Consider the following 13,511-nt stretch of genomic DNA (forward strand, 5'->3'; position numbering starts at 1 on the left):
GTGGCTTGGGTGGTTGTTGTCCTTGATTATCTTTTTGGCCTTCCTGTGACATCGGGTGCTGTAGGTGTCCTGGAGGGCAGGCAGTTTGCCCCTGTGATGCGTTGTATAGACCGCACCACCCTCTGGAGAGCCTTGTGGTTGTGGGTGGTGCAGTTGCCATACCAAGTGGTGATACAGCCTGACAGGATGCTCTCAATTGTGCATCTGTAAAAGTGTGTGAGGGTTTCAGGTGACAGGCCACATTTCTTCAAACTCCTGAGGCTGTTGCGCCTTCACCACACTGTGTGGGTGGACTATTTCAGTTTGTCCGTGAAGTGTACGTCGAGTAACTTAAAACTTTCCACCTTCTCCACTGCTGTCCTGTCAATGTGGATAGGGGGGTGCTCCCTCTGCTGTTTCCTGAATTCCACGATCATCTCCTTTGTTGACATTGAGTGAGAGGTTGTTTTCCTGACAGCACACTCCGATTGCCCTCACCTGCTCCCTGTAGGCTGTCTAGTCGTTGTTGGCAATCAAGCCTACAACTGTTGTGCCATCTGCAAACTTAATGATTGATTTGGAGGCGTGCATGTCCACGCAGTCATGGGTGAACAGGGAATACAGGAGGGGGCTGAGCACACACCCTTGTGGGGCCCCAGTGTTGAGGATCAGCAAAGTGGAGATATTGTTTCCTACCTTCACCACTTGGGGGCGGCCTGTCAGGAAGTCTAGGACCCAATTGCACAGGGCAGGGTTGAGACCCAGCCCCCCAAGCTTAATGATGAGCTTGGAGGGTACAATGGTGTTGAATGCTGAGCTATAGTCAATGAACAGCATTCTTACATAGGTATTCCTCTTGTCCAGATGGGATAGGGCAGTGTGTAGTGTGATGGCGATTGCATCATCTGTGGACCTATTGGGGAAGTAAGCAAATTTAATTGGGTCTAGGGTGACAGGTAAGGTGGAGGTGATATGATCCTTGACTAGTCTCTCAAAGCACTTCACGATGACAGAAGTGAGTGCTACGGGGCGATAGTCATTTAGTTCAGTTACCTTTGCCTTCTTGGGTACATGAACAATGGTGGCCATCTTGAAGCATTTGGGGACAGCAGGCTGGGATAGGGAGAGATTGAATATGTCCATAAACACACCAGCCAGCTGGTCTGCGCATACCATGAGGACGAGGCTAGGTATGCCGTCTGGGCTGGCAGCCTTGCGAGGATTAACATGTTTAAATGTCTTACTCACGTCAGCCATGGAGAAGGAGAGCCCACAGTCTTTGGTAGTGGGCCGCGTCGGTGGCACTATTATCCTCAAAGCGGGCAAAGATGGTGCTTAGTTTGTCTGGAAGCAAGACGTCGGTGTCCGCGACGTGGCTGGTTTTCCTTTTTGTAGTCCGTGATTGTCTGACGACCGTGCCAAATACGTCTCGTGTCTGAGACGTTGAATTGCGACTCCACTTTGTCTCTATACTGACATCTCGCTTGTTTGATTGCCTTGCGGAGGGAATGACTACACTGTTTGTATTCGGCCATATTCCCAGTCACCTTTCCATGGTTAAATGCGGTGGTTCGCACGTTCAGTTTTGTGCGAATTCCACCATCCATCCACGGATTCTGGTTAGGGTAGGTTTTAATAGTCACAGTAGGTACAACATCTCCTATACACTTCCTTATAAACTCACTCACCGAATCAGTGTATACGGCGATATTATTCTCTGAGGCTACCCGGAACATGTCCCAGTCCGCGTGATCAAAACAATGTTGAAGCCTGGATTCTGATTGGTCAGACCAGTGTTGAATAGTCCTTAGCACAGGTACATCCTGTTTGAGTTTCTGCCTACAGGAAGGGAGGAGCAAAACAGAGTCGTGGTCAGATTTGCCGAAAGGAGGGCAGGGAAGGGCCTTGTATGCGTTGCGGAAGTTAGAGTAGCAGTGATCCAGTGTATTTCCAGCTCTAGTGCTACAGTCAATATCCTGGTAGAGTTTAGGTAGCCTTGTTCTCAAATTTGCTTTGTTAAAATCCCCAGCTACAATAAATGCAGCCTCAGGATACATGGTTTCCAGTTTGCATAGAGTCCAGTGAAGTTCCTTGAGGGCCGTCGTGGTATCGGCTTGAGGGGGGATATACACGGCTGTGACAATAATCGAGGAGAATTCCCTTGGGAGATAATACGGTTGGCATCTGATTGTAAGGAATTTTAGATCAGGTAAACAAAATGACTTGAGTTCCTGCATGTTGTTACAATTACACCATGAGTTGTTAATCATGAAAAATACATCCCGCCCTTCTTCTTCCCAGAGAGATGTTTATTTCTGTCGGCGAGACGCACATAGAATCCAAGGGGCGGTACCGACTCTGACAGCATATCCCGAGAAAGCCATGTTTCTGCGAAACAGAGTATGTTACAATCCCTGTTGTCTCTCTGGAAAGCAACCCTTGCCATAATTTCATCTACCTTCTTATCTATGGGTGGTGTGCGCGCCTTCGAAGTCTGACCAGAAGACCGCTCCGTCTACCTCTTCTCCAGCAGCGTTGTTTGGGTCAGCCTCAGGAATCAGTTCAAATGCCCTGGGTGTATCAGACAAAGGATCCACTTCGGGAAAGTCATATTCCTGGTCGTAGAGCTGGTCAGTTGACGTCGCTCTGATATCCAATTGTTTTTCCCAGATGTATGTAATAATACTTAAGATTTTCTGGGCTAACAATGTAAGAAATAATACATAAAAAAACAATACTGCAAAGGACTAGAATCGAGGCAGCCCTCTCTGTCAGTGCCATCTTCACTAAGAGAGAGAGAGAGAGAGAATAACATTTCAAAGCCTTAGCATCTCCTAAGCAGCCCAGAGGAATGGAGGGTAAGAGAGCGATAGAGTGGTATTCTGCATGGGTGTAGGTGGTGAATTTGGATAGAGGGGTTGGTGAGTATGGGCATTGCAGACAGATGTGTTCAGTAGCCATTGTGCTAGACATGAGTGACAGAGTTGTGAGGTTGTCTGGCTTGGCAGATGCTGGATCAAAAGCTGTCCATGTGAAGGTATGCTACTACTGATGGGCCTAGGGCCAAATATTACTGATGGGCCTAGGGAAAACTATACTACTGCCTTCCGGGCAACGAGAGGTGGGAGTTTTGGGATGTGAAGGGCAGAGGTGGGAGAGTGAATGGGGGGGAAGACAGAGTTGGGATTCTTCACTGGCGGCCCTTTCTCATCATTGGGTTTGAATTATTTCCCTCCGACCCTCCATTCAGAAAACTAAATTAACTCTTCACTCGGCTTGAGGATGAGGTAATCCAAATAAAGAAGGACTCCCCAGAATTGTCAGCATGGTGCGGAATTGTAATCACTTAGAGCAGAATAGTCCCCCTACATAGTCTATTTTAACGTTGTTACGAATCCCTTTGGCCCGACAATCTAGGGGGGGATGGTAATGGGACCCGTAACACAACTCACGCAAATTATAACAGTGACAAAGTAACGGTGAGAACGAAATAACACAGACAACTTAATTACCGTCAAACACTGTTTATTTCTAAACACACGGTAAAGGGGGGCAGGAAAACGGGGCTGAGCTGGACCCAAGGAAAGAAATAATAAGTATTCAAAAATACCCCTAAGTTAGACTAGCGTACTTCACCAACAGCTAACTAACCAAAAATACAGTGGGTGGTCCGCCCAGTTCTAACTAGTGTTTTTAACAAAGTTTACCTACGGGTAGTGTATGCCCATGGGCGAACTGTCTGGTTACCCCCTTTTCCCACTATCAAAGAAACACCATAACAAAACCAATACTCACAGGTGGGGACAAAGTGACATGTAGTTGCAAACCACACAATGGATCTACAGACATATGGCATTGACAGAGAGATTGAGCTCTAGAGAACACAACTGACAGGGTTTTTAAACCAAGGGAAAGGGAATGTGATTGGGTAGGAGAAAAGGAGCAGGTGTCTTCTGATTAGTGACTGATTGATGACTGATTGGGGAATGATGATTGTCACCTGTGAGTAGGGGAGAAGGAGAGAAAAGAAATACACAGGATACACACAGAATACTTGTATCCGTAACAAACGTGGTATTATAATCCTGAAGCAAGATGGTAAACCCTGTGTGTGAAATGTTTCTGTCCTGGTTTTAAAGGGAGACTTCGGATTTTGGCAATGAAACCCTTTATCTACCTCCCCAGAGTCAGATGAACTCGTGGATACCATGTTTATGTCTCTGCATGTATTGGTTGAAGATCAATGTTAAATTCAAATCTCCCTACCATCATATCTAAGCCAATATGACACCAATGTCGATGAAAATTTGCAACACTCCCCGCTTCTTGTCATGAGCCATCCTGCCTTTACAGAGAACCACCGAGCAGATTTTTAACAGAGTCTGTAGCATTATGATCCTATCTTTCCACACCTATTTCAGACCTGCTCTTATTTTGACATAGAGGTTATGGGGCGGGCCGGCGATGTAAGTTACTGATCTTGAAACAGGTCTTGCAGTGATGTTGAGCTAGTGAAGAGATTCATACTGTATGTAATCGCATCAAGTAGCCTAGGCTAGTCGTCAGAGGCAGTGCACAAAGTACCCAGAGCAGGTGCAGTTTGGATGGAGGCTCAGTTCAAGAACAATCAAACGTATAACTCCTGGTTTGTCATGGAAAATTCAAAGCTGGACCGTACAACATGCAAAAAGGTAGGGAGCTTTGGTCCGGAAAAAACTGGAGGGATGAAACTAACAAAAGAGTGGGTGGAATGTACAGTAATGTCCTCTGCCTCCAACGTAAAAAAAAAACTAAACAAAGAGCCCTCAGCAAAAAGGTTTTTGAACATGCCCACACCAAGCTCCATTTAGCAGCAGCAAGCACTGTAGAAAAGGCTTAAGAAGACACCTTAACACAGGTTATAGTCAAAATAAAAACTACAGCGAGAGTCTTCCGAACAGCTTACAATGAGGCTAAACGTCACAGGCCCGCTCATGGTTTTGAGCAAGAAATTGACATGGGGAGAATTCTCCATTCCAATATTGCTTGCTCCAACATACAGCAACATATTTCATCTGAAATTGAAGTGAAAACTATTTGAAAGAATAGTACAGTGCTCTCCCAAAATTAACCTAATGCTCGATGAGGCTTCAAGTTTGATTAAAAAGAGTGCCTTGATTGTATACATCAAACTTCAGCTGCAAAATGTTTAGCTGATCTTGTGGAGCCCGGTACGTCCAGTGCCAGCTCCCCGCACCCGCCCTGAAGTGCGTGTCACCAGTCCAGTGCCACCTGTGCCGGCTCCACGTACCAGGCCTCCAGTGCGCCTCCCCAGTCCCGCTCCAAGGCAAGAACCTTCCTCTGCGCCGGTGCCCAATCCAGGCACGGCGTCCCGCTCCAAGGCCGGAGCCTTCCTCTGCGCCGGTGCCCAGTCCAGGCACGGCGTCCCGCTCCAAGGCCGGAGCCTTCCTCTGCGCCGGTGCCCAGTCCAGGCACGGCGTCCAACCCAGCTCCAGGGCCGGAGGCCTCCTCTGCGCCGGTGCCCAGTCCAGGCACTGCGTTCAGCCCGGCGCCATGGCCGGATCCGGGGTCTGGGCGGGGGCTACGACCTGCACCGGAGCCGCCACCGACACTAGTCACCCCCCTACCCTCCCCATTTGGTTTCAGGTTTTGCGGCGGGAGTCCGCACATTTGGGGGGGGGGGGGGGTACTGTCACGCCCTGACAATAGAGAGCCCTTGGTTCTCTATGGAGTTGTAGGTCAGGGCGTGACTAGGGGGTGTTCTAGTTCATTATTTCTATGTTGGTGTTTTGTATGGTTCCCAATTAGAGGCAGCTGGTAATCGTTGCCTCTAATTGGGGATCATATTTAGGTAGCCATTTTTCCCACCTGTGTTTGTGGGATATTGTTTGTTTGTGCTTGTTGCACCACTGAGGTTACGTTTCATTGTTGGTTTATTGTTTTTTTTCTGGAAGTTTCACTGCAAATAAAGATGTGGAACTCAACACACGCTGCGCCTTGGTCCCGTCCTTATTACGAACGTGACATTTCTCTTCATGTATAGTTTTGACACGCCCCTCCCACACACACACATCGACCCACACATCTGCCACACCAGCGCCATCCCCTTTGTGTATTCCAAGTTGTTTCCACTAAGGTGGATGACTGGGATGTCTGGGGGAGAAGTAGCACAGGCCTCTGCTGGCGCAAAACACCAAGCAGTTTGTGCCATGCTTTGCTCTCCGAGAGAGGTCTATTTTCTGGGTTATAGGTATATAGACTGGTTTTCATGAAGCTGTCCTCTCAAGAGGAAGCTGCTCACTGTAACCAGTGCCTGTAATCTGGTTCAGGTTATTAATAAACCTACCAGGGTGTTTACAAACAGTATAGGAACTATATAATTCACGTGTATCGATCACATTTTCACCAATGTTGCAGAACTCCGCTCTAAAGCTGTACCCATTGGATGTAATGACCATAATATAGTGGCCGTATCTAGAAAAGTCAAAGTTCCAAAGGCTGGGCCTAAAATAGTGTATAAGAGATCATACAATAAGTTTTGTACTGTATGTTGAATTCTGATGTGTGTAATGAGGAGTATCCAGAAGCTGCACTTGATGCAATTTATGAAATTGTTTATTCTAGTTATTGATAAGCATGCACCTATTAAGAAACTGACTGTTAGAACTGTTAAGAACCTGTGGATTGATGAGGAATTGAAAAGTTGCAGGGTTGAAAGAGATGGGGCAAAAGGAGTGGCTAATAAGTCTGGCTGCCCTTCTGATTGGGAAACTAACTGTAAATTAAGAAATAATGTCACTAAACTCAACAAAAATAAAAATAAACTCTATTATGAAACCATGATAAATCACAAAGTAGATTGGAAAAAAGCTTTGGAATACTTTAAATTAAATTATGGGCAGAAAGACTAATTCAACTCCATCTTTCATTGAATCAGATGGCTCATGTATTGCAACCTTTAGATGTTGCAAAATACTTGAATGAATTAAGCAAAATTAGGCATTAAATGCCAACAACAAACTTTGAGACATCATATTCATGCATAAAATACAAAATAATGAAGGTGTAACGGTTGTCGTTGGTGGAAGGAGAAGAGGACCAAGGTGCAGCGTGGTACGTATTCATAATAATTGAATAAAGAACGAATACTGAACAAAAACAACAAACCGACAAACTAACAGTTCTGTAAGGTGCGAACAAAAACACTAAACAGAAAATAACTACCCACAACCCATAGTGGGAAAACAGGCTACCTAAGTATGATTCTCAATCAGAGACACCGATCGACACCTGCCTCTGATTGAGAACCATACTAGGCCAAACACATAGAAATATAACGACTAGAACAAAACATAGAAAAACAATATAGAATGCCCACCCCAACTCACGCCCTGACCAACTAAAATAAAGACATAAAAAAGGAACTAAGGTCAGAACGTGACAGAAGGGAAATCATTGCATTTTGAATTTTGTAAAGTTAGTGTGGGTGAGGTGGAAAAATTATTGTTGACCATCAATTATGAGAAAACACCTTGTATTGATAACTTAGATGGAAATATGCTAATATGCTATATTGCCACTCCTATTTGTCATATTTTAATCTAAGTGTGAAAATATTTGTCAACAGACCTGGAGGGAAGCCAAAGTCATTCTGCTACCCAAGAACGTTAAAGCACCCTTCTTTACTGGTTCAACCAATTATTTATACGTACACTAGATGACTGACAAGGGGTGCTCCTTCATCTTGGCACTTCCCCACCATTATAAAACATATTTTGTTTTATTCATGTTTTATTATTAATGTCTACATTTGTTTTTGCCACATTTATTTACAGACACCTTAACGCATACTTTAAATGATATTATGTGAGCTAAACAATCAAATACAAAATGATAAAATATATAAAACATTTTCCATAAAGTCTTATTTTTTGAAAGTTCTAAGATTACTGTCACCACTACAACAACAAAAAACTTCAATACATTAGGCTGTTTGAGAAGGTTTGATTTGTTTGAAGTAATATAAATCAAATCAAATGTATTGGTCACATACACATGGTTAGCAGATGTTATTGCGAGTGTAGCGAAATGCTTGTGCTTCTAGTTTCAACAGTGCAGCAATATCTAACAAGTAATATCTAACAATTCCACAACAAATACTTAATACACACATATCTAAGTAAAGGGATAGAATAAGAATATATAAATATATCGATGAGCAATGTCAGAGCGCATAGGCTAAGATGCAGTAGATAGTATAGAATACAGTATATAGTAATAAAAGATATGTAAACATTATTAAAGTGACTAGTGTTACATTTATTAAAGTGGCCAATGATTTAAAGTCTGTATGTAGGCAGCAGCCTCTCTGCTAGTGATGGCTGTTTAACAGTCTGATGGCCTTGTGATATAAGCTGTTTTTCAGTCTCTCGGTCCCAGCTTTGATGTACCTGTACTGACCTCACCTTCTGGATGGTAGCGGGGTGAACAGGCAGTGGCGAACAGAAGAGCAATTGACAACAAAGAGAGAGAGAAATAGAAAGGAGCGTAAGAATGGTGGCCTGATCCAACAATGTAATGCCACACAGGATATTAACTTGGTGGTAGGAGAGTGATTGTGGACCTCCATTGATGTGGCTGAGAACCCTCTTTCTCTCTCTCTCTCTCTCTCTCTCCATAGAGAACACTCACCAGTATTACACCAGCTCTAGCCCTGACCTCCCTCAATCAGTCCCAGATAACACAGTACACCAGTAGGAGGTTCTGTGGTTTTAACCCATGACCCCTTGACCCCTCTTAGTTGCCGCTCAACTGGCTGTGAAATGAGTGGATACTTGTGGTAAAGTTATGTATCCATAGCCAACTCCTACCTGTAGTCTTTCTAAAGAACGACCCACAAGACTGCTTGGCTTCAACGCCACTTCAACATCTATTTCTCTCCAAGAGTTTTCCTAAGTTTTCCCAATTCAAACCACGTTTCTACCAACCAAGTAGATAAAAGGGGCAGTAGAAATGCTAAAATATTGGATGTGGAGTTGTGTGTTTTGAAAGGAACTCTCCTGAGAGAGTTCCATGGCAGACTTCTTCACCTGTTCTTCACATGTTTTTTTGTTTTTTTACAAAAGGATAGATTTGGAGTTAGATAAACTTGGATTCTTTGGCAGGTACATATGCAGGATGCTACCCTCCACAGCATAGCCTTCGCTCCAGATCAAAACTCCAAACCTACAACCTAATATTGACCAAAATTAACCGGAGAGATTACTGCTTCCTTTTCCCAAGCTATACAGAGGGTGCTCTAACCCTAACCCTAACCCAGAGACCCGAGGACACCATTCCAACCTGGAACTGAGTGAGTAGAGTTTGGTCTGATGCTATTTTGAAGCCAAGAAGAAAAAGCTAATTGATTTTTTTTTTTAATAAAGTACATTACAATGATATATTTTACTCTATGGGGACTGAATGCTGAGTTAAGGCTCCCATGTCTGCAAGGACAGGCCAGATACAAATTAAATTAGCACTAAGGTGTGAAGTAAAAGGCCTTTGGGCACAACAAGTGTCAAGAGTCTTTGAAGCGTCCTCTGAAGCCCCCTCCTGCTGTTCAAAGACCATTCACTGGCATTTTCTACAAGAAATCTGCCTCCAGAAAGAAAAGCTTCTCCCAAGTGGGTGTGACACCTACTCCCATTGCCTGCTGCACTGCTGCTTAGATTCCACCTGGCGATCTGTTCACCGTCTGCCCTGGCCTGTTTCCCCCGGTCTGGTACATGTACCCCCACCACACTCTCCCCTCTATCCCGAGCTCTCGCTCGCCTCCAGCACACACACACTGTTGGGGCGAGTGACTCTGAACTTACAATTGCTAGCCCAAAGTCATTGTACATGTATACATATTTTTTTTCTTGTGCATTTTGCCATTTTGCTATTTGCCTCATGACTCCTGCATACTTTGTTGACTAGAAACTTTCTTTACCCAACCGTGGGACAGACTATGTTTGTTCCCACACTCAGGACTCTGACTCTCTATTGGTTACACAGACTTTTGGCCTCCCATCCTATTCTAACCACCTCTCGCCGGTTTGTATTCATGTTACCTGATGAAATTGCTGTACAATATGATCTTGTTGCCATCTGATGCACATTCAGATGTCATAAATCAGCACTGCAGAGCTCTCCCTGTCCTATGCCGTGCCTTGATTGTATTACTGTTGATGATATCTGGAAATGTGCATGTACACCCTGGCCCACCTACTGTTGCTAGCCCCAATTCTGACTCGTGCTCTGATATCTGCTTCCCTGATTTCTGCTCTTGTAAAAGCCTGGGTTTTCTGCACGTTAACACTGGAAGCTTATTACCTAAAATGGATCAATTGAAAGTGTGGGTTCACAGCTCCAATCCAAATGTGTTGGTCATTACTGAGACGTGGTTAAGAAAGAGTGTTTTGAATACTGATGTTAACCTTTCTGGTTATAACCTTTTTCGGCAAGACAGATCTTCCAAAAGTGGGAGAGTGGCAATCTTTACCAAGGATCAATTTCAGTGCTCGGTTGTCTCCAGCAAGTCTGTCCCCAAACAATTTGATTTGCTGGTTTTAAGCATTAAACTTTCAAATAGCTCTTTGTTGCTGGGTGCTATCGTGGGTGCTATCGTCCTCCATCAGGACCAGCCAGTACCCTACCTGCCCTTAGCTCTCTCCTGGCCCCTTACACTAAGTCTGAATTTGTCCTTCTAGGTGACCTAAACTGGGACATGCTTAAACCACCTGATCAAGTCCTAAAGCAATGGGACTCTCTAAATCTTTCTGAGATTATCACCAATCCCACAAGGTATGACTCCAAACACCCAGAAAAGGCTATTCTCCTCGATGTTATCCTCACAAATATTCCTGACAGGTATCAGTCTGGTGTTTTCTGTAATGACCTTAGTGATCACTGTTTTACAGCCTGTGTTCATAATGGCTGCTCAGTGAAACGACCTGTCCTGATTTGTCATAGTTGCTTGCTAAAAAACTTTAATGAGCAAGCCTTCCTTCATGAACTGGCCTCTGTAAATGGTATAGAATCAGCTTGATCCCCTCTGTCGAAGACTCTTGGAACTTCTTTTTTAAATATTTTCAGTGATATTGTTAACAAACAGAAAATGGTTTGACCGTGATCTTGCAGAGTTACTCCACCTCAAGAATTGCATTTGGCGAAAGGCTCGGCACATGCATACTCAGACTGACTGGCTATCATTTAGGCAAATGAGAAATAAGTGCACTCAGGCTATCCGGAAGGCCAAAGTTAGTTACTTTAAGGAGCAGTTCTCTCTCTATGGGTCTAACCACAAGAAGTTCTAGGAAACGGATAAAGACCTGCAGAATAAAACCTCCTCCTCACAGCTGCCCATGTCCCTTAATGTTGATGATGTGGTTGTTACTGACAAGAAGCACATGGCTGAGCTCTTTAAGTTAGGTCACCGCAAAATCACAGACAAACACAGTAATTTTTCCAGCCAAAGACAGGAGTCACAAAAAGCAGAAATAGAGATAAAATTAATCACTAATCTTTGATGATCTTCATCAGATGACACTCATAGGACTTCATGTTACACAATACATACAGTGAGGGGAACAAGTATTTGATACACTAACGATTTTGCAGGTTTTACTACTTACAAAGCATGTAGAGGTCTGTAATTTTTATCATAGGTACACTTCAACTGTGAGAGACGGAATCTAAAACAAAATTCCAGAAAATCACATTGTATGATTTTTAAGTAATTAATTTGAATTTTATTGCATGACATAAGTATTTGATCACCTACCAACCAGTAAGAATTCCGGCTCTCACAGACCTGTTAGTTTTTCTTTAAGAAGCCCTCCTGTTCTCCACTCATTACCTGTATTAACTGCACCTGTTTGAACTCGTTACCTGTATAAAAGACACCTGTCCACACACTCAATCAAACAGACTCTCCACAATGGCCAAGACCAGAGAGCTGTGTAAGGACATCAGGGAAAAATTGTAGACTTGCACAAGGCTGGGATGGGCTACAGGACAATAGGCAAGCAGCTTGGTGAGAAGGCAACAACTGTTGGCGCAATTATTAGAAAATGGAAGAAGTTCAAGATGGCGGTCAATCACCCTCGGTCTGGGGCTCCATGCAAGATCTCACCTTGTGGGGCATCAATGATCATGAGGAAGGTGAGGGATCAGCCCAGAACTACACGGCAGGACCTGGTCAATGACCTGAAGAGAGCTGGGACCACAGTCTCAAAGAAAACCATTAGTAACACACTACGCCGTCATGGATTAAAATCCTGCAGCGCACGCAAGGTCCCCCTGCTCAAGCCAGCGCATGTCCAGGCCCGTCTGAAGTTTGCCAATGACCATCTGGATGATCCAGAGGAGGAATGGGAGAAGGTCATGTGGTCTGATAAGACAAAAATAGAGCTTTTTGGTCTAAACTCCACTCACCGTGTTTGGAGGAAGAAGAAGGATGAGTACAACCCCAAGAACACCATCCCAACCGTGAAGCATGGAGGTGGAAACATCATTCTTTGGGGATGCTTTTCTGCAAAGGGGACAGGACGACTGCACCGTATTGAGGGGAGGATGGATGGGGCCATGTATCGCGAGATCTTGGCCAACAACCTCCTTCCCTCAGTAAGAGTATTGAAGATGGGTCGTGGCTGGGTCTTCCAGCATGACAACGACCCGAAACACACAGCCAGGGCAACTAAGGAGTGGCTCCGTAAGAAGCATCTCAAGGTCCTGGAGTGGCCTAGCCAGTCTCCAGACCTGAACCCAATAGAAAATCTTTGGAGGGAGCTGAAAGTCCGTATTGCCCAGCGACAGCCCCGAAACCTGAAGGATCTGGAGAAGGTCTGTATGGAGGAGTGGGCCAAAATCCCTGCTGCAGTGTGTGCAAACCTGGTCAAGAACTACAGGAAAAGTATGATCTCTGTAATTGCAAACAAAGGTTTCTGTACCAAATATTAAGTTCTGCTTTTCTGATGTATCAAATACTTATGTCATGCAATAAAATGCAAATTAATTACTTAAAAATCATACAATGTGATTTTCTGGATTTTTGTTTTAGATTCCGTCTCTCACATTTGAAGTGTACCTATGATAAAAATTACAGACCTCTACATGCTTTGTAAGTAGGAAAACCTGCAAAACCGGCAGTGTATCAAATACTTGTTCTCCCCACTGTATATGTTTTGTTCGATAAAGCTCATGTTTATATCCAAAAACCTCAGTTTACATTGGCGCCATGTTCAGAAATGCCTCCAAAATATCCGGAGAAATAGCAGCGAGCCACGTCAAATAACATAAATACTCATCATAAACTTTGATGAAAGATACATGTTTTACATAGAATTAAAGATACACTTGTTCTTAATGCAACCGCTGTGTCAGATTTCAAAAAGCTTTACGGCAAAAGCACAATATTCAATAATCTGAGAACAGCGTTCAGCCACAAAAGGAAGCCATACAGTTACCCGCCAAATTGTGCAGTCAACAAAACTCATAAAAAGCATTAT

Source organism: Salvelinus alpinus, chromosome 17 (genome assembly GCF_045679555.1).
Source record: "Salvelinus alpinus chromosome 17, SLU_Salpinus.1, whole genome shotgun sequence".
In the NCBI taxonomy this organism is placed as follows: domain Eukaryota; kingdom Metazoa; phylum Chordata; class Actinopteri; order Salmoniformes; family Salmonidae; genus Salvelinus; species Salvelinus alpinus.